General features: G+C 35.2%; 1 protein-coding gene and 1 long non-coding RNA gene across 2 annotated transcripts in view; one reads left to right on the top strand and one right to left on the bottom strand.

Moving 5' to 3' along the window:
* LOC115455608 (neuroligin-4, Y-linked) overlaps positions 1 to 22,271 on the bottom strand; it is a 101,060-nt gene that overhangs the window by 55,263 nt on the left and 23,526 nt on the right. The gene's annotated exons all lie outside the window — the stretch shown is intronic.
* Positions 14,141 to 21,764, top strand: LOC119191062. The gene is made up of 4 exons (XR_005113362.1): positions 14,141 to 14,294; positions 14,459 to 14,460; positions 16,140 to 16,145; positions 21,755 to 21,764. It is a non-coding gene; the product is annotated as an uncharacterized LOC119191062 (long non-coding RNA).

Raw genomic sequence — 22,271 nt, 5'->3', positions numbered from 1 at the left:
TATTTTTTTATATATTGTTTTTGCACATGATTGTTAAATATATATGCGTATTTCTCAAAATGTAAGTAACAAAATAGTTTTTGAGAAATGTTATTACCATTTTTTCTGTTTCATCTGTTACGTACCTACATTATTTGAGAAGTGCTCATTTTATTCATACAATTTAGTTTATAGTTTTATTAATAAAAACTTTTATTTAAACGCTTATAATTTAATAAAATTTGTCAACAGCCCGGATGATCCCGAGCGGATTGAACGGGATGTAGCACTGTTCTCCGGAGAACCAACTGGAAGAAACTGCTTCGTTGTTGAGTGATATTGATCAAAGGTTACATAAGGTCCCTAGCCTTTTCTCCTTAAAAGTTATTATACCCTTTCTTTTGCTAGACTTATATTAAGTAACTTATACAGGGTCATTTTGATATTGCGTTACTAAATGAGACCACATACTTATCTACTTGTAAATAACACTTTACAATCAGTTATTTGATTCGTAGATGTAAAATAAAAAAGTGTTAGTTTCGAACATAATAAATATTAATAAAAAGTAATTTTAATTTTACGAGCCCTAATGCCACCACTACTACTCTAAGAGAATTCGTCGCAGCGGCAAATTAATACTTTAATGTGCATTAAACTACAAAATGATAAAAAAAATCAGAAAACTAAAATCAGGAGATTGCTTATTAATAAATGATTTTTGGCATAATGTCAGCGAAGGTGAAGAGGAATAAGTGGTTTCATTTAGTAAAGCTATATCAAAATGACCCTGAATAATGAACTATAACAACAAACAACAGCATTTGACCGTCGCGAGGATTTTGTTGTTCATCGCCATTTACAACGTCATTTCGAAAGCCATTACGAAACTGAATTGCAAATAAAAATCCAGAAACGTTTCCAAAGTTCCATTTTACATTTAGTTGAACAGATGAAAGCTGTGACGTAACAGTTTTAACACGATGCGAACGGCGAAAATATTTGTAATGAAAAATAAAAAGTTTGCAGAGCTGTCATATAAGCCAATTATTCGCAGATGCAAATGAATTTTGACTTTACAATTACCATATTAAGTTTGCAGTTTACAATAGTTCAGTAAGTTTGTTTTAAATGATTTACATTGCCTAAATTATTAAATTACGAATCACTTTGCCGAGATGTTAATTAAAACGTAGACTATAATCTAGTTAGCTCAAAGGGCAGTTAAGATTAGATAGTAATTGATGTCGAAACAATCAACAAAGTTAGACTAGCGCTTAATATTTAATAGGATAGGCTTGTATCTTGATTAGAGTGAAGGGATGGGATATATCGGTCGATGGAGAGCAGTAAGACTGGCTTTTTATTATTGGGTTTGTATCTTCATAGTTTTTTATATAGCTATTTCGAGGGACGGCGTGTCATAATTTTAAAATAATATAAAATAAGTAATATCGGCCCTGTATTATAAAAGTATTGTCGCACTGCTGGACACGGGCCTCGTCTGCTACTGAGAGGGATTAGGCCTTACTCTGCCACGCTGGCCTAGTGCGGATTGGTAGACTTCACACAACTTCGAAATTCCTATAGATAATTCACAAAGAATGATCACATAATTTTAGCAAAGTCAGAAGTAGTTGCTCGATAATTATATGCTAAAACTTATTTAAAACATATCGTAAATACACACGGCGAAAATGGATACACTAGTCACGCCTCTGCCTAACCCTTCTGGGAAAGAGCCCTACGTATGTGAGTAATGCTTCATTGTTAAATTGCAGTAGAATGTAGAGAAAAATAAAGTTCCTAAATCACTTAGCATATCACTCAATGATGATTCAATTCCTACAATAGGTTTAAAGAAACAAAGCATCTCAGAATATATAGTAAGTTGCGCAGTTCCCGAGGTTACGTCACTCCCCACCCCGCTTAACCCCCGGAGCCCTGAGCTCACATTATTACTACATGTTCAATCAAAACTACACGACAGTAGGGAGACGCAGAGCCGCTTCAATAAAAATTAATTAGGGTTAACATCTGTTCCAGATCAAAGTAAATGTTATTGAATTTTAAAGCCGGATAAAGTATACGTGGAGAAAGATAAAGATTCATTATTTAAACTCAGTTACTTTGATTTAATCATCTGTTATATATCATCGTTTTAGGTGAAATTTATTATTTATGTTCTTTCCGATTATGAAAACGCATTATTTAATGAGAAGAATAATTTATTAAGAAATATCTAAGAAAGTTCTCAGTGGAGGCCTAGCAAGCGTAGCGTCAGACATCCACCCACGAGGTGGACAGATGACCTCATAAATGTCGCAAGAGGTTGCTGGAAGCGGGCCGCTTCCAACAGTCGATCTGGAAATCTTTAGGGGAGGCTCTTGTTCAGCAGTGGACATCTTACAGCTGATGGTGATTATCTAATGTAAAGCCACATGTATCCCTGAGTACTGTGAGTTACAGTTCTTGGTATAAGATTTTAAGCGCGAAGGAATCGCTAGCTGAAACTATACTAACTGCAATTTCTGCCACATTCTCTATTATGTATAAGTATAAGGCATCGCGCTATAAAATTTTACTAGATACCAGTGGTAAATGGTCCATACAAGCGGATTCCTACCGGCTTCACTTTTGCAATTGATGCAAGCAAACTATTAAAATAAATTAACAAATAAATTATTATTATTTATAGCATACCAGGCTAGAAACCCATTAATAATAATATCAGCTCTGTATTATATACTGTCTCATTGCTGGGCACGGGCCTCCTCTACTACTGATAAGGATTAGGCCTTAGTCCACCACGCTGGCCTAGTGCAGATTGGTAGACTTCACACACCTTCGAAATTCCTATAGAGAACTTCTCCGATGTGCAGGTTTCCTCACGATGTTTTCCTTCACCGTTAAAGCGAACGATAAATTCACAAAGAATACACACATGATTTTTAGAAAAGTCAGAGGTGTGTGCCCTTGGGATTTGAACCTGCGGACATTCGTCTTAGCAGTCCGTTCCACACCCAACTAGGCTATCGCCGCTTTTTCCCCATACAAAATCCTATTATAATAATTGTTAGTACCTATATTTAATGTCGGCTTCTCTTTAAATTTAACCCTTCGCCACCAGATACACAACAATAGACATCAACGCGATGTCTATAATCCTTTATTATACAATGATAATGAAAATAGCAATTCCTTCAATACTTCAACTAATCCACTATTGATCAACGTCGCTATTTGTCGTATGTCTGGAGTAATAAGATGGTAGCGTCGGCATCTTAGCAGCTGTATTTTGATTCACACACTGCCATGATTACCTTTGTTGCCTGATTTAATGTTATTGACGGTTCGTTAATTCGAAATAATAGTGGAGGTAGTTAATTAACTATTGATAATCTACATAATCATCATTTAGTACTACGATAGAAATGTCTTGGTGACAAACGTACGAGCAATTTAGGTAAACATGATGTAATTATATAAAATTTATTATCCGTTATATTCTGTGCTTATAATTTATTAAATAATAAATTAACTTTAATTTGTGATTTTTTCCTAAGTCGTAATAATATAGAAGGAAAGAATATTGAAAAAGTGTGCAATAAAAAGGTTGATAACGACCCGTATTTTTGTACAATTTGTAACTTTTTTTTTATGTATAGACACGGCAAAGTGACTCCCCTGTACCTGACGGTAAAAGAGGTTCAATAGAATGGCGACTGACGAGAAGATTACCTATCGATAGTCGACACAATTATGCCGGTCAGTTGGAACGGCGTATACACAAGCTGATCTCGGAACACGACACACTTTCGTGGGCCGCTATGTCGAGTTTTGAACACCCTATGTACAGTGGTCGCTATTTGGACGGATGTAAAATATATATATCTTACCACCAGCCTAACTTGCCTAACAAAAACAGTATTAACACCACACAAAATTATAAATTGAAATTAGTGTAGAAGGACACAGCTGTACTCTTCATGCTAATAATTAGTCTATAGACGTATATTGCTTTATGACTTTATATTACTCCAATTTGAAACACCAAAACGTAATACTATTATATTATATTATAATATTGAAACGTTTAACTATCAAATCCAAACTAAATCTCAAAACTGTTCGACGCGGTCCACCAAACATTCAAAATTCGAACCAATATATAAATAATTCAACAGGATTTGAACCAACGCGACTTCCGCTCACCGATGCTTACCGATGCAGTAAATCCTGAAACATAAATGTCGATGTAAACACGAAACTTGTCCGTAACATATCCTTTTGCTGCAAATGGCCGGCGGATCTTGGACGCCAATAAAACAAGATGTATCGCCTTGAATATTTATTGTGGAAAGGGTTGTGTTAAAATGTAGGACAGTTAAATAAATACAATGTTACAATATGTTCTGTCTACTTCGTGGTAGGTACGCAATACTTTGTACTTCAAGGTGTTGGGTGGTGTTTCTACTGTTTATGGGTTGTCGTATCGCTTGCTCAGGCGAACGGAAAGCCCGGCTCGTCATTCAAAGCAATAAAACAATGACTACACACCGCTTCTTGGCGGCAGAAGTATACATTGCGGTGGTACCAACCAGGTGGAGTCTCACATATGAGAGATCTACCACAAGTGAAATGCTAAATTCCTCGGGCTAGGCATCTTAAACCCCAAAAATAAACCACAGCACGATATTTTTTTTTACCTTCACAGATAACGTGCTTAACGTCTTAGAAATTGTTCGTATTAAAAATCATTCACCAGTTCATTCAATATTTCCCTTAGTAGAAGTTTCCAGCCTACACAATCTCTTCTTCCAAGATTAATATGACACAAAAACCTTTATACCATAATGGACATAAACGGACACACGTCACATATAATTAGCATGCGACAAGCCCCCTGCTGCACTGATTTGCATAACATCGCCACTAATATCCAGCGAATGGACATGCTAAACGCATAATTTGAACACATAAACAACTCTATCGTTTGCGGCTTAGTTAAGTCATTATGATTTCGTGTGGGCGAATTTCGATGTTTTGGTTTGTTGAAGGAAATGAGGTAAATTATCGCTGTTTGATGGCGAAGATTTTGAGGGAACTAAAGAGAGAGACATAGAGAGAAACAGAGAGAGAGAGAGAGAGTTTTTGAATAAAGAAAAATAATTCTGTGATATTAATTTTATGTAAACAAATATTAATTTTCCACTTTTGAATGAACTTAATTGTTTTTAATGTTATTGACACGCCTGAACAAAGGCTTTATTTTAATAGAAGGTGTTATGTGTTCATTTAGATTTATTATTCATTTATACTATAGGTTTTTACTATCCATTAATTGTTCTATAAGACTGCAATTATAGAAAAAAAAAATCTTGATTGTAGAACCGAAAACTTTACATAATTTTCTTATTACGATAACATGATTAGCTTATATTATGTAAATGGTTCCTTATGCCTGTTACCTCCATTCCTCTCGGGAGACGTAACGAGACAATCATGCCTACACCATTCCCCTGGTATTGGAACAATATAGCTTACGTAACAATAGATTATAAAAATTAGAGAAAATATTGTTTAATAAACATTTATAAAAATCATTCAATGTATCTAATGTTAGTAAATACTATGCGTACAGTTGATTTTTAATAGGACAATTCAAAATGGAAATGCGAATTTTACCGTTGGTTCTTCATCGTTATTCAACTTAGGGGCCGTCTAAGTATGACGTAACGCAATTTGGAGGGAAGGGGGGGTCATTTAAACGTTGCTATGCGTTACGGCCGCGGGAGTTCGAACAACGCGGTATTGGATTTTTTATTTTAAAACAATAACAAAGGTACTTTAGCGATTTTCAGGTACTGTGCGAAAAATGTAATTTTAGAGTTACATAACTTTTTGAGGGGGAGCGGGTGCTACAGGAAAACGTTACGGCGCCTTACATAGGGGGTGGGAGGGTCAAAAATCTTCAAAAATTGCATTACGTAATACTTGAACGGCCCCTAACTACTGTAAAACTTACACTATGAGAAATGTATAAACTATAACCACACTCACTCCCTTATCCCTGAAGAGGTAGGCAGAGGCGCAACTTCTGCAACCATTTTTAGCCATCTATATTCAGTGCGTTAAGTTAAGCGGCGATAGCCTAGTTGGGTGTGGAACGAACTGCTAAGACGAATATCCGCAGGTTCAAATCCCAAGGGCACACACCTCTGACTTTTCTAAAAATCATTTGTGTATTCTTTGTGAATTTATCGTTCGCTTTAACGGTGAAGGAAAACATCGTGAGGAAACCTGCACATCGGAGAAGTTCTCTATAGGAATTTCGAAGGTGTGTGAAGTCTACCAATCCGCACTAGGCCAGCGTGGTGGACTAAGGCCTAATCCCTCTCAGTAGTAGAGGAGGCCCGTGCTCTGCAGTGGGCAAGTATTTAATATAGGGCTGATATTATTATATTCAGTGCATGATGTGATAGGCGAGCGTTTCGCACTACAAACTGTATACATTTATATAAAAACCATTTATATAAAAAAATATTTAAGTCATAAGCCTAAAAACTCACAATCTAGAAAGATCACATCGAACTCGCGGCCGAATATCTAAAATAATATCTTGAAAGATGGATCTATTCTGAGTTATCATTCGGATCCCTTTTATACATGGGCGGGCACAATGCGCCCGGTTTTCAGTCTCAGATAAGTCGCCCGACACAATACCCGAACTGGGGCACGATACCGATGCGAGGCTCACATGGACCGTTCCGGTTTTTCGGATCGGCGTTGACTTCGATGGATGAATATTTAAATTTTCTAATGAACAATGGATGCGGGATAATATATCGTATGGAGATGATTGCAAGGTTAACAAGCGGGAACCGTTCCGGTTTTTCGGATCGGCGTTGACTTCGATGGATGAATATTTAAATTTTCTAATAAACAATGGATGCGGGATATTATATCAAATAGAGATGATAGCAGCGATAACAAACGGGGAGAGACTATCGAGACGGAAGACGTGAGTTTATTCTTAGCATAGAGAATTAGTTTTACAAATATTTGTATGCAGATAATATTAGTAAATTCTTTTACGAACTATCCAATGAACGTACATCATGGCTTTTTTATCCTTTACGGAGTAAAGGATAAAAGAGGTGCAACGTAGGCATCACTATGTTTTTCGACTCATGACGTGATAGATAGCCTATCGCCATATTGGGAACAAATTCCAGATGTAGCATCGGTCTTATTTAGTAATTAAGTATTGTGCTAGGAATTGTACTGATATGTAAAATATGTGAACATGTATTGAGATGGCGCGAGCTATGCAATCTCTTAGTTGTCTGTTGGCTAGTACCCATCCGTGGGAAAGTATGTAATATAGGCTCTTAGTATAGCAGAGGGATTACAAAATGTTTATTTACTTACTTGAATAGTTATATCCTTTTTAAGTCTTTGTATAATCTAAAAGTTAACTGGGAAAAATGCCTTGGACATTAAGTCTCTTTCATACCTTTAGTATATAGGTATAATTAATTCATAAAAATAAATGATAATTAAAGTTGTAATGTTTATTTTGTGCCGTTTGCTTTATATCTCTCTTTTAATATGTATTTAACTAGAGCTTTGTTTAAACTCATTATGTTTCATAAACTAATTAAGTACCAAATTATGAAAGTTAATTAGAAATGCAAATTTGACTTTTTATAATTAGTAGTTAATTCCCTCTAGGATAATTACAAAGTTAATGGCTCACGCGATTCATCATAGTGCTTGCTTAATTTTATTAATATTATTAAGAAGACGTTAAAATCAACACCTACATCAGGATTTTAAATTCTCTACCACTTTTTTTAAATGATTCGACAGTAATAAAATAACAGTGTGGCTTTGAAGATGCCACTAAAGATCAGAATGCAATCATTTTGTTAACCTTGAAATTCAATTTCAAGATTCTTGTAGGTATACTGATTAATACTTAGACAGTAATAATAGTTACGATTAGGCTACCAATTCGTTTCGTAAAAATATGAATGAGTAAATATTGTCATTATTTTCAGATTAACATTCAAGTTTCAATCCCATACCCTTGACAGTAATACACCCTTCTATCAAACACATTCCCTTTTCTCCTTTCAACCCTGCAAAGAATGTTTTCTCCGGTATTCCGGGCATGCCGGACGTCCGGCGGCATGTGAGCCGGCCACGTCCTAAACGGTTTTGTCGGCTAACGACATTTTGTTGTGAATCGATTGGACTCTTTGATTTCGTTTAGTTTAACGTAAATGCATTTTGTTAAAATGGTTTTCGATACTGGGTTACGGTTTGTAATGTCGTTAAATGCGTCTTTGAAATTTATTTTGTGCTGTTAGCCGCCACTTCTATTTATATTTATACACTAGCTTTTGCCCGCGGCTCCGCCCGCGTTATAAAGTTTTTCGGGCTAAAGTTTTCCGTTATAAAAGTCACGCTATATATTTTCCCGGGAGCCTATGTTCTTCCCAGGGTCTCAAACTGTCTCTATACCAAATTTTATCCTAATACGTTGGGTAGTTTTTGAGTTTAACACGTTCGGGCAGACCGATGCAGCGGGGGACTTTGTTTTATGATATATTTTTGTAGAACAATCCCGTCATACATTATTGTTGCATAACTTTAACCGTTTACGCAGCGCACGCAACAGAAGCTCTCAAAACTAATAAATTGTCCCCGTTTTTGCATCATGTTTCATTACTGCTCCGCTCCTATTGGTCATAGCGTGACGATATATATATATAATATAACCTATAGCACTCCAGGAACAAAGGGCTATCCAACACAAAAATATTTTTTCAGTTCGAACCGGTAGTTCCTGAGATTAGACGATTACTGCTCCGCTCCTATTGGGCATAGCGTGATGATATATATAGCCTATAGCATTCCAGGAACAAAGGGCTATCCAACACAAAAAGAATTATTCAGTTCAAACTCCTAGTTTCTGAGATTAGCCATTACTGCTCTTCTCCTATTGGTCATAGCGTGATGATATATAGCCTATAACACTTCACGAACAAAGGGCTATCCAATTCAAAATGATTTTTTTAGTTCGAACCGGTAGTTCCTGAGATTAGCCATTACTGCTCTGCTCCTATTGGGTATAGCGTGATGATATATAGCCTATAGCACTCCACGAACAAAAGGCTATCCAACGCAAAAAGAATTTTTCAGTTTGGATCGGTAGTTCCTGAGATTAGCCATTACTGCTCCGCTCCTATTGGGTATAGCGTGATGATATATAGCCTATAGCACTCCACGAACAAAGGGCTATCCAACGCAAAAGAATTTTTCAGTTCGGACCGGTAGTTCCTGAGATTAGCCATTACTGCTCCGCTCCTATTGGGTATAGCGTGATGATATATAGCCTATAGCACTCCACGAACATAGGGCTATCCAACGCAAAAAGAATTTTTCAGTTTGGACGGGTAGTTCCTGAGATTAGCGCGTTCAAACAAACAAACAAACTCTTCAGCTTTATATAATACTATAGATATGGCTAAGGTTTTGGAGAGAATATTTGTCTTCAATATTGTGTTCATATTAGTCATCGATATAATGTACTACGTACTAGATTTGACGTTCCGAACATTCACTGTGTTCAACTGATTTGAACTGAAATCCATTCAAACTGACTTTAACATGGTCAATATTGACGCTTGTGGTTGTGTATGGATTGGCGCTCATGATATAGAAACTCGAGTCTAAGTGTAAACCTAGATTTGAATAAAAATATTAGTCAAATAAGTACAATTACTTGTTGTTCAACTGCATAACATAACAGTGAAGTTTTAGTTCAGATTTTCAACAAATAGTTTATATGGACTGTCGTGTCTAAAGAATATACGTCAATATTGTAATTTAATTTTCGTTTGAACTCCGTAATTACCTTTCAAAGAGCAATCGCACTTACGATGCTCTAAGATCGCACACATAAACTGCATATTGCATTTTACCTAGCGACTGTTCAAAACCAGCTGTTGAAAGACTCATCTACTCCACAGAAGCTATCTATATTACGTTCTAACACGGACATTATCCAATCATATTTGCCATTAGTCTAGTCCAGTCAGCTTTATGGCCTGAATGGGAGCTCGCTGGGAAATTGCGGTCTCACGCCTCGTGGCAACGCATTCACTCGGCGACGTCCAATGACGTTGAGAATACTGTCAGTAGTGAAAATAGAGTGCAATGAACTTGGAGCTGATGAGTTGACTTGTTTTTGTGTTTTTGAGAAACTGAAGTATGTTACGAACAAATGATACGTCTTTATTTAGCAGAAGGAAGGACATTCAGAATTTTGAACGACAATTTTAATTACTACGTCAAATTTAAAAGTTTAATGAGTAAAATAAGTGTAAAAATAGCTATAAAATCCCAAAACTAGGTTTATTTCGATGATTATAATAACAAAATACGTAAGCAGCAAACTATAAATCGAAACACAGCAGACAAAAATAAATTAAATGTAATCATCAAATATTATTTGGACGTTGCAACATTACAGTCAAGATTATGTGATTCATAAATGTATATTAAAATATCTAATACACTAAAAATTCTATAAAATGAACGTTGCTTCTCTACGACTGGTGGAACTGTGTTATAAATGTTGGTTGGAGGTTTATTTTATGACTTGATTCTATGCGTCCATTTAAATTCCATCCCGGGATGTTTTTGCATTTTAAACGTTCTTGCATGAGAATAGAGGTTGCAGTAACGGGCATTGGTAGAAAAATATTATTCGCAACGTTTACATTAAAATAATTACTGTGTCCAATCAGTTGTGAATTTTATGGTAATTGATGTGAATTTCGAAAAAATATAAATAGCATTTTAATACTATTACTTTGGCTGCAAAATTTAAATTAGATTGAAGTGGAAATGTTTCGGCTAAGTCTGCAGACGGATGCAGACGGTGGAGCAGATAGGTGCTGGAGTGAAAACCGCGATTACGTAGACATAGTGTATGACGCCCTGCTGCACGATGGACCGACGCGACGACTTGAAAGAGGTAGTAGGTAGAGGATAGATGCGGGCTGCTCCATATCTGAATGATTGGCGTTGACTTGTGGTCTATGTTCAGCAATGGACGGCGGCAGGCTGATTGATTTTGGCTGCAAACGATTGAGGTTTTTGTTTCGATCCATGGGTTGGAAAATTCAAAGTAAGTCTTACGAAGTAATTAGAATCTGTCCTAAATTGGACAATAATGCCATACGTCATGTAGAATACGAAATTTTAAATAAAATATGCCTTTATCAACGGGAATTGCTTGAGTGTGTGTAGTAATCAAAATAGCTGTTATTCTGATTCATGACTAAACGATTTAGAATTAAATACAGCATGCATAACTACGCAGCAAATATACAATGTGAGTTTCTTCATGAAATATAAAAGGAAAGCATATTTGTAATAAAAGGTTTACAAAACTCATTACTCGGTTAAGCTCACGACGCAACCTTTTGAAGCTCGAAACTGTAAAAACACTTTTATGCTTATTTCACAACTTCTGAATAAATGCTCCTAGTCATATAAATGTATAAGAAGACCAAATACAATAGTCACATCTAATCTGTGCTACCGAATAAATGGCTATAAAATGAGTACTAATCACATTTATTTATGGCTTTGAATGACGAGACGAGCTTGCCGTTCGCCTGAGCAAGCAGTACGACCGCCCATAAACAGAAGAAACACCATCCAACACCTTGAATTACAAAGTATTGTTTGGTATTCCACTGCGCTCGCCATCCTGAGGCATGAAGTGTTAAGGCCAGTCCATTGTTAAGTCCAGAAGTATACGATAATTATCAAAGAAAGTTTACTTCGACCTTATGAAACAGGCTCTTAAACTTTTTATTTATCTTTTTAATTTGCCTATTATAGATACTATTCAATAAATAAATTATTAGAATTTAACTAAGTTTGTTATTCCAAAGGGTTTCCTTCGTTGATCTATTGACCGATTCAAAACCTACCAACCACAATGTGAAAACCGGAGGATACTGTCAATTTCAAAGGTACGTACTCAGTAAATCAATCCAATTCGCGAACCCCCCGTTCCATACTCAATTCAAATAAAGCCAATCGCTATGCGAGCTTATCCGATATGAACGCGCGATACCGACTCTAAATGGAAACAGATTTTGATTTACGATCCGGTTAATCTGACTTCGAAATCCATTAATGACTGCGCAGTGGACGGATCCCGGAGGGGTTTTGGGGGTGCTAATAAAAGAGGGTGACGAAAAACAAATAAATCCTTTTGTAGATATATAACAAAAAGTGATCATTTCGATTGACTGTTTATGAAACTAAATTTTGTTTGCGGCTCCCAGGGCGTATAAGGTACAGTCAGATACAAAAGTAGCTGAAAAAATTCCAAATTTAAAAATACTTCTACGCAATCATTTCAATCAAAATATACCATTTTATTTATATAAAATAAAATAAAAAAGAAATAATTATTTTTGTTGATGACACAAAAGTTTAAAGGCGATTTGTAATGTCAAATTTGTTCAGCTACTTTTGTGGTTGACTGTACGATCTGTCCATAGCGATGGGTCCATACAACTCTATTCCTGTCGCTTTCCCTTTACCCGTAATTTATATAAAATCTATTGATCATTAGAAAGATTGCAGACCGCATCAATGCATATTCATAGTACTATATTATGACAGTTTCCCTTTCGGAATATGTCACCTCGCGCTACTGCGGTCTAGTTTAATTTATTTAAAAGTAGTTTCATAAGAAATAGCATACAAGAGGGTTAAAAGAGTTAATGTGCTACGTGATTTTGTAGTAATGTACTGCCGAGCATGTTAAGTAATGTACCAAAGAAAACGTTGTCGCCTGTTAAGGTAAAAAAAACTAACAAATGTCTTCCTTGTAATGGACCCATTTAAAAAAAGTGTAACATATAGTTCTTTCCATTTTGTAATAAGTCACATAATTATTTTTGTATAAAGCCATAAATTCATTCCGTATTTGTTTTAAAAACTTTCGACATTCCTTAATTCATGATTCGGTGCAATTAGTTTAGTAATTGCATGGTTTGATAACAAAAACATGCTATGCCCATTAAACTAAGATCATTGACTATTAAAACCATATTTTTATTTTACGTAGGAACGTTATAAACAAATAAATATTTAGGATCACGAATATTGGAGCATAATAGCTTACATTAAACCACTAGCATACCGCTAATAAAATCTGAATACATAATAATTATTTGTAATTCAAAGTGTGTTTTATAATAATTATGTGTAGTAAAATGTAGTTACTTAAAAATAAAAAAGGAGCATTTTAAACAATATGAATATAGCTAAATTAAAACCTGTTTGCATGAGCGTAATGTGGGGCATAACCCACATACCTGTTCCTAAAATCCGTCCTTACGTTCAATAATGGAATTTTAGTTGCGACAATAGACCGATTCTGCTATCGGTCACTCAGGTCACTATTGATTACCTATTTCGTGGTTCTTTCTAGTGATTGCAATCCGGTACAAACTTAAATCCGGCCGGATTCAGCTGGAATCACGAGAATTCCGCCGGATCCGGCCGGATCCGGATTAGTATTTTGGGTGTGCAACATAGCGCATATTTCTAACTTCATGGCATAATATAAGGAATAATCTACGGGGAAAAATAGAAACGATTTTGTGCGAAAATCAACTCTTATTTAATTATAATTATCATCAGTCAGTTATTATATAATAATCAGTCTCAAAGATTACAAACAACAGTGAATTATTTATGGTTTAAATTAAGTTAAACCCGTTCATAAAAACTAAATTAAATCTACATCATATTCTTCTATAATCCAAATTAAAATTTCCAAAATCAACAGCTTATGGATACTATACCCATGCATTCATTACAGCACAGATCACTTTTCTTGTTGGAAATACGCCCTTAGAAAACAAATTGTATTAATAGTATCATCTTTTAGCCTACTTCTCAAGGAACTGCAAATATAACCAGCGGCCGAAAAAGCCCTTTCAGCTTCAACACTGGTTGGTTTCACTAAAGTCAAAAAGTCATATATTAGAGACAAGTATTTCCCTCTATCTCCTTCAGTTTCATAAGCGCTCATTTCTTTCTTAAGTTTTTAGTACTTTCGCACGGTTTTGATAAGAGAAATTACGTTTTTCTTAATATATCGGATCCGGCCACCGGATCCGGTGATATTGTTGGATCCGGTAGGCAACGAAAACGTACCGGATCCGCCGGATTACCGGATCCGCCGGACCGGATTGCAATCCCTAGTTCTTTCATAACGGGAAGGGACGGTTTTATAAACCAGTTTATAAATATAAACTGTGTAGTGTCCATAAAATATAAAAATATTGGAAAATCTCATATTAAACAGATTGTTTTTATACGCTTGTAGTTTTCTCGTAGTCTCAGTAGCTTTTCTATTGCTACTCAGTAGTGTCGCTCTGATAGAACTAACCTGAGTAAGAATTGTGTATTATAAACAAGGGGCTGTTGTTTCAACCTTGGTTAGGTAAAGTTAACAGTGTAAGGCTTGCAAAACTTACTAAACATGTTTAGCGCTAAACACATTTGAAACCTCGTGCTACCATTGTCATTCATTAAGAGTTGATGAAAACAGCACTGTGATTTAAACATATTTAATGTTAATCACATTTAGTGAGAGATTTTGCAAGCCAGCCTTGTAATAGTAGATGAGCCCGTAGCGCCTTCGACTCGCTGTGAATTCGCTTTCAATGTGCCACTGTAAGTAGACCCTTAACTTAACCACAGATGAAATAAAGACCTGTCCTGAATCATCGGAAAAATATACAGTACGAATAATATTCCTAGAAAGGACACTGGTTTATCTGCAAATAAACTCTAGTAAAATATACGTAATTTAGAGTACATTAGAATAAATATCTTTAAGCACGGCAGTGCTAGATGACGTGTTTTTATACCCGCGACGCCTGGAGCGCACATTCGGACTTTGATAAATGGTCGCGTTTACGTTGCACATTTTTATACAAACTAACTAGATGTCTTTGTATGCGTTTGAAATATGATTTTTTTCAACTATTTGTTTACATCGTTATAGAATATAGCTCTGTAGCTATATTTTATTGATATTTGTTTGAGAAATAAATCTGTTTCAAGAATTCCTTCATTTCGTTGAAAATAATTTTGTTAAAAGAATGTGATTTTGTAGATAGCTTTATTTTCCCTTTATCCTCAGCGGGCTCAGTAAATAAGCGGCTCAAAGACACATACGTATGATATTAAAAACAAATAACAAGGGGATTTTAATAATCCATTTTTGATTCGTGAGCCGTGTTAAAATTTCATCTGTCCGACTCTCGGGACTCCTATCCATTATTAATGAACTGGAAAAATCCCCGAAAAGTCCGCGAATTTTGGGCACCGTTTTAATATTTATCATCGAGAGAGCCAACGCGCACTCATTAATTTTTAGATTTAAGCTGAAATTTTGACGCCAGGCTGGTTGATTTTAAAAAGTTTGGAAATGGGCATAATGTATCTTGGGATTGACGACCTTTGGGGTTCAGCTTTGTTCCGTGTTGAGTCAAATTACTAAATTCTCTATTGATTCGTTAAGGACGAAAAATATTATAGAATTCTATTTATTTACTAGATTTAATTTTTAAGCAATGTTTTTTATTTCGTGGACTGTCTACGATATATCACTTGGTAATAGCTACCAAGTGATATATCGTTAAATACTCCGCTAAATATTATTAGTAACAAAGTTCTTAAGGTCCTACCCCATGCAAACGGCCTTGATTATTCGTTCCATACATTTACGGCGCATGAGTTACGGGCGAGAACATGCAAGACCGCGAATAATTGCTTAAAAAAAAAACAATTTTATGTATTTTCGAGAATTTTAAACGCCCAAAATATTCTGTATTGAGTTGTCGATATAATAGAGTTGGTTGCGAATTAAAATCTACTGAGAAGGACATGCACAAAATCAACAATTTTAGTGGCATTATCATTATGATAATAATGAAGCAATATTCACATTTTTTTTTAATTGAGCAACTAAAGTAAAGATAACATTTTATTTATATCTATTATAAATTTTGAATGGATAGCTTCTAAAATACGGTTAGCGCAACGTTAGCACAGCCTTTTGCTCGGGGAACACATTAGTCCACAGGAACAATACGATTATCATGAATTTTGGGCATCAAGAACTATTGATGTTTTTTTGGTCTTATAGAGAGACTTAAAATATTATTATTTACGTGAGCTTCATAAAAACATGCACTCCGACAAAAAATTGATTACCGGACATCCTTTGAATTCCCTGATGCATCAATAAAGCGAAAAAAAAACACTAAACTAAACTAAAATTTAATCATAATCCATAAATTATTATACAAACCACAAGGCAGTCTAAATGTGAAAATAATGATCGTGTACATACATCGAATCGATAATAAGGGGACTTAATTAAAACCGTTAAGGCCGGCCAGCGTTGTATCACGAACTTATTTCCGCATCCACTGCCCTAATGACCAGTGAAACGACTGATCGTAATGACGTCCCCAATACTGCGGTTTTGATTTACGCGGTTGCATACAACTGGTTGTATTTGGGGATGTGAAAGGTATATTCTGTAGAGTTGTCATCGTGTTAATAGTAAAATCGCACAAATGATCGGATGCCGCTGTGTTCTAGGACTTTTAACTTTACTTATATTATGCTAGGGTGTGATTTACATTTATCAAGGAAAGCGTAAGCGTGCCCGTATTAAACAAACCTGGCGCACTGCGATCGACAAAGCGAAAAGTGTTGGGAAGACTTGGAGCGAAATCAAGCAAGCAGCTCAAGACCGTGCGGTATGAAGTCAATGTGGATGACCCTTAGCCCCATCTAGGGGACAAAGGACCTGAATGATTGATGAGGATGTGATATTAAATATGAATATATTCTTGTTTTATGCAATTCATTTTGTGAACTTTTTATATGCGTGGAATGATAAGAGCGTAATGTAATAAGCCATAATTCTAAATTCTAGACTGCGGCAATATATGCGTAGCGCTTACTATTAGACAAGCGACCTGTTTGCCTCTTAATCAGTTATACACATATACCTACATATGTATGTATATAAAAAATCTTGGCATGGCGTAGGTCCATACTAAATCTTTGTTACATAAATATTTCATTTTCGTAAGATAATAAATTTTCTTTTGTCGCAAGTAAGGCTCAATAAAAACCGCATTATATATTTAGTCCAGCCCCGAGCCTAGGGTTGCCAGATCTTAAAATGGGAAATCTATACTGACCAGTTTAACCGGATATTATAGTGACAAGGCAAGGACAAGACGAGGCAGCTGAGAAATAAGTAGGTTTTTCACGATTTCAAAATAATAGCGCTGTTGAAATAAGGCTCTATCCAAATATTGTGCCCTATTTCCAATTTAAATCTAAAAACATTAATCATTTGTAGTACCAAAAATACAGTAAAATTAAATTTGGATTTTGACAGCAAACAATTACTTATGATATGGTTATAGTCGAAATAACAACATCCATAAAAATGAAGTAAAGTGAAGTAATTTATACGTGATATGCCAACAAATTACTTTTTTATAGATCTCTATGCTAACTGTAAAGCGACTCCACAACATTATACTGACGGTAAGATACAGTATCCTCCACTTCGCCAATCGACACAATTACGCCGGCATATTTGGTAATAAATATTGTTTTATTGAACGTAGATATTTTCATGAATAGCCAAACCGTATCAGAGACCGTAACCCGACGCCTGGCAACCCTAACCTCGTCTCACGCACTCGACTGCGACCCAAATATGTCTGCTACCGATATTATAAAATTCACCTTTCCTAAATTGGGTGCTGTGAAGGTATTTTTATGTTACCAGCAGAATCGTATTTGATGAGGTTAAGGGGCCTTATGGTATTGTTTTTATGGCTTTATGAGATATATACAAACATATATGTAGCAGACAAATATGGTGAATGTTACGTTTTATTTTGCTAGGAATATCTTAGATAAATAAGGCTTCATGCATACTGCCAGATATTGTTGTATTCAAACCTCAATTGAAACGAATTTTAGAGGTCCATAGATTTTTATGAAATTGGCTAAATGAAATCATAGCCTAATTTGCTAGATAAGGTCTACCAACCCGCACTAGGCCAGGGTAGTGGACTAAGGCCTAATCCCACTCAGTAGTAGAGGAGGCCCCTGCCCAGCAGTGGGATATTATATAACACAGGGCTGATATTAAATCACAGCGCTGTCTCAAACTGCCTGCTGCCGCTAGGCGTGATTCCGCACATTGGGCTTTTAGGCGGTTCTGAATATAAACCGACCTATAACTACATAGTTTCTATTTAGACGACGATGTAGTCTGACCGTAGTGATATTTTACAATTGGTGTGGATGTTCCATTTTAGACTTCATAAAGTTATCGTCATTCACTAAAGGCGAGACCAGATTCAGCGGCAGCGTCGTTTCGCTATAATGCAGTCAACAAAAAACTGTTTTTTTTAAATTAACAGTAATAGTAAATTCTTAGTAGAGATGCGGAAGTTTGGAACATTAGTGTCCAGTTTCATTATACGCCATATCACTAGATATGAAAAACAAACAAAAACAACGAAAACATTCGTATAAAAGAAGAACGAGAACGGGGCCGCGGCACACACGGGACAAAATTAAAATCAATATCCGTGGCCCGGTCACAGAGAGCGGAGGAACAGTACGCCACTCCATTATTGGGATTAAGTACTCTTGTTCTACGGAAGTCGGCTCACGGCTGCACTCTTTAAATGCTGTAGTAAGTGTATTGGGTTTTCGAAAAGTTGATATTGTTACAAAGTTGCACTTCAGATTTAAAGCAAATATCGTTTAAAACGTTCAATCACCATTAAGAACTTTTTGTTCAATAGAATTTTTTGTCTAACATTTATAATACTTACTACAACCTGAATGCAAAAGTGTTCAAAAATGTTTAGATGTTTGTATATTTGTAAGAAGTAAACGCAGAAAGAATTGAATTGATTTGAATTACACTTAACGAAGAGACCGAGTTCTGGATTGATTCATAAGCTACTTCTTATCCCAGTAATTAATTCTCATGGGAAGTAATAGAGGTTTTTAATCATATTTTTAAAAGATGGCGCTGGTTGTACTGTTTTAGGATAATTTGTAGCAGGAAAAGCTTTTTACGAGCGAAAAACAATAATAATTTATTTAATTGGCCATCAAAGGCAGTTCTTTTTAAAAGTTTAACCAAAGCATTTGCAATAGATTAGTTCTTACTTAATTCGTCACTATTAAGTATAATTATAAAGTGACGAATTTTATAAATTTAATATAAAAAAATATTAAGAACTCCGGTAAAATATTAAGATAAACGTCTTTGTAAGTTGCTGTACAGTACATTACGTATACACGGGCGGATGTAGGCCATGCGTTGTGAATAAACATAGAAAGGAAGTTTTGTTTGTATTATTTTGCTCTCACCTGCGGATCTAAGTTAATCAATACAAAAAAGACGTATATTCTATCCTGTTAACGATCTAGCCAACACAGAAAATTTAGTTACCAAGCGAGTGCGGAAAAAGTGTGAAAAAAGATTTTTTGAAGTACATTCCTTTGTAGTACATTCGTGTGGGGTTTAAACGTGGGCGTGGATTTGCGGGATTTTTGGAACGGGAATCGGATGTAGGGTTAGGATGGATATTGTCTAATTGACAGGTTCTGACGTAGCCTTTGTGCAAGGTTTTATACGTTTCTATAAGAGCTGATGTCAGAAGACAATAAATTTATAATAGCGAAATTTTTATAGCGAATTGGCGTACGTGATTCGTCGAGAGCAAGTCTTTTAAAATTAATTAGTCTCAAAGGTGTGTAATTCATTTCTAATGACTTGGTTAGGGTTACACACCTTCGAAATTCTTATCGCGAATTCTCAGGTTTTGTTTATGCTTCATCAAAAGCGTGAGATAATATTTAATTCTTGAAGTCAGTTTAGCCTAAAATTGCTACTTAACAGACAGTCGCGCTGCCTTATAACATGAAAATTGACTATAGTAAATTATAAAAAAAAAAGTATTTTTTTTAAGCAATATAAAAACTCCACACAATTGGTATAAAGTCGGATACCATCTTTAACCAAAGAAATTACTGATTATTTTTGTTAGAAACGAAATTGTTAATATTGGAAAACCTACTTTATTATTTTTACAACAGAAAGTGATCTTGCGACTCACAGGAAAAAGTAAATGATTGATTAAACTTCGCTTCATGAATAATTTTCCATATTTTTAGGAAGATAACATTGCGTGCCTTAAAAAATGTAGATAAATTGGTATTTAATTGAACTTGTATTTTTTTAAAATGGAATTGAAAGCTATAATTTAAGTGGTTGGAGGATATCGGACATATTATTTTCCATTTGACTGAACAACAAGGCCTTAGGGCATATTATTGTTAAGATTATAATGTAAATCGAATTATTTAAATTTTATTTTCATGTAATAACTTATTTATCCCATCATTCAGATGCGAAACAATGAATTTTATTCCTTAAAACAATAGGAACTCGCGTCAATCTTCCTCAAATGTCTAATTTATAAACAATGGAAAATTGATCACTTGTACAAAAATACTGACCTACTTTAGCGCTAAGACGCTCCGGTAATGAAGGGAGACCATTTCGTTACATTTGAATAGACGTTTTCCAAATTAATCTGTCCCATCTGGGGTCATCGCTTAAACTAACTTACCCAAGGGGATTGTGAATAGTAAGTACCTTCATGTTACGTATGTTTCAAAACCTATTTTTTGGCTTTTACGATCTTTTATATAGCAGGACAAAGGTGAACTATTATACTCAAAAGCTTGAGTTGCGACAACGCACTGAATTTTTAAAAATTCATATCAACTAATTCTCAAGTCAGCACACAACCAGTTATAACTAGTACATGTTATAATTATTTTGTTACAATTTCAACACGTACGACTAATTTATTTTAAATTTCAGTTTTGTTTGCGGTGGTGGTAATCAGTCGCGAATAAGGAAGCCTTGTGGATTGACAGGGCCACCAATTCCCATTAAAGATAGTACACAATAAAATATTGTTATTGTTTGTGTATGCCTTATTAAATAAATATTATATTGAAATTAAACTAATTTTCGGATTCTATCGCGGTGTTAGTATTTTATTTTCTCCCGACGTTTCGAAGACTTTGCAGCCTTCATGGTCACAGGGGGGGACTGACTGACTCAAATTAGTTTAATTTCAATGTCTAACATTCGCGTAAACATAAGAAATCATTATAAATATTATATTTTACTATCCTTTTTTTCCCTTCTATGCAGCTGTGTACCTTAATCATTATCAAAGATCGTTCCTTAACATGTTGGCAATTATTTGAAAAATTAAGCAGGCCCCCAACTAGAATCAGCTCAGGTACCGCCGACTCTATATTCTCATGATAATTATTACATAAAATATTCGGGTTATATTTATAGCTGTATTAAATTAAAATCCTAACAAGGAGGATGTAGCAAGGTGATGTGACAAAGCAATATCTTTTTAACTGGCAAAGTATTGCAAAGTGTTGCTAGGTAGCCTCAGGGATAAACAAAACTGTTTTACGGAGTACAAGGACGTGCATTTATTAACAAAGACAATCAGCTACTAAATGCTCATGGATTTACCTAGCTATACATAATAAGTGACACAGAGTTATACGAAGAACATCGAACGGCGCGGTATATTAAATACAATTATAGCTAGGCACACTCTCGCAACTTCGTATATTATCCCCTAAATTAAAATAATGCCTCGACATCCTAATACCATACATAGATAATAAGCGGTAATACCTCGCCAGATAAATTCTCGTTCACAAAAGACCTTATTTCCTAGTAAATGGTTAAGCCATTTTAACAAGCGTCACTAGACGTTACACATCGGACTAGCCGAAAACGGTTCAAAATTAAATCCTAAATCTCATTAAACTTCTAATTTAAATACCTAGAATAGATTCAAGGCACGGTCATTTGTTTCAATCAATTTAGAATATTGCAAAATTAGTAATACTAAACGTAATCTAGCAATCAGCATTCTATATTTTATGACATCTAATGCCTTTGATCTTTGTAGTACAAAGTGCTTGAAATATTAATAAAGCGAGTGATTTTTTGATCAGAAAGCATGAAATTTTGCTTCTATATTAGGAATGAAAATCGT

The sequence above is a fragment of the Manduca sexta genome, chromosome 28 (genome assembly GCF_014839805.1).
Source record: "Manduca sexta isolate Smith_Timp_Sample1 chromosome 28, JHU_Msex_v1.0, whole genome shotgun sequence".
NCBI lineage: Eukaryota > Metazoa > Arthropoda > Insecta > Lepidoptera > Sphingidae > Manduca > Manduca sexta.
This window is presented reverse-complemented; position numbering and strand designations above follow the sequence as displayed.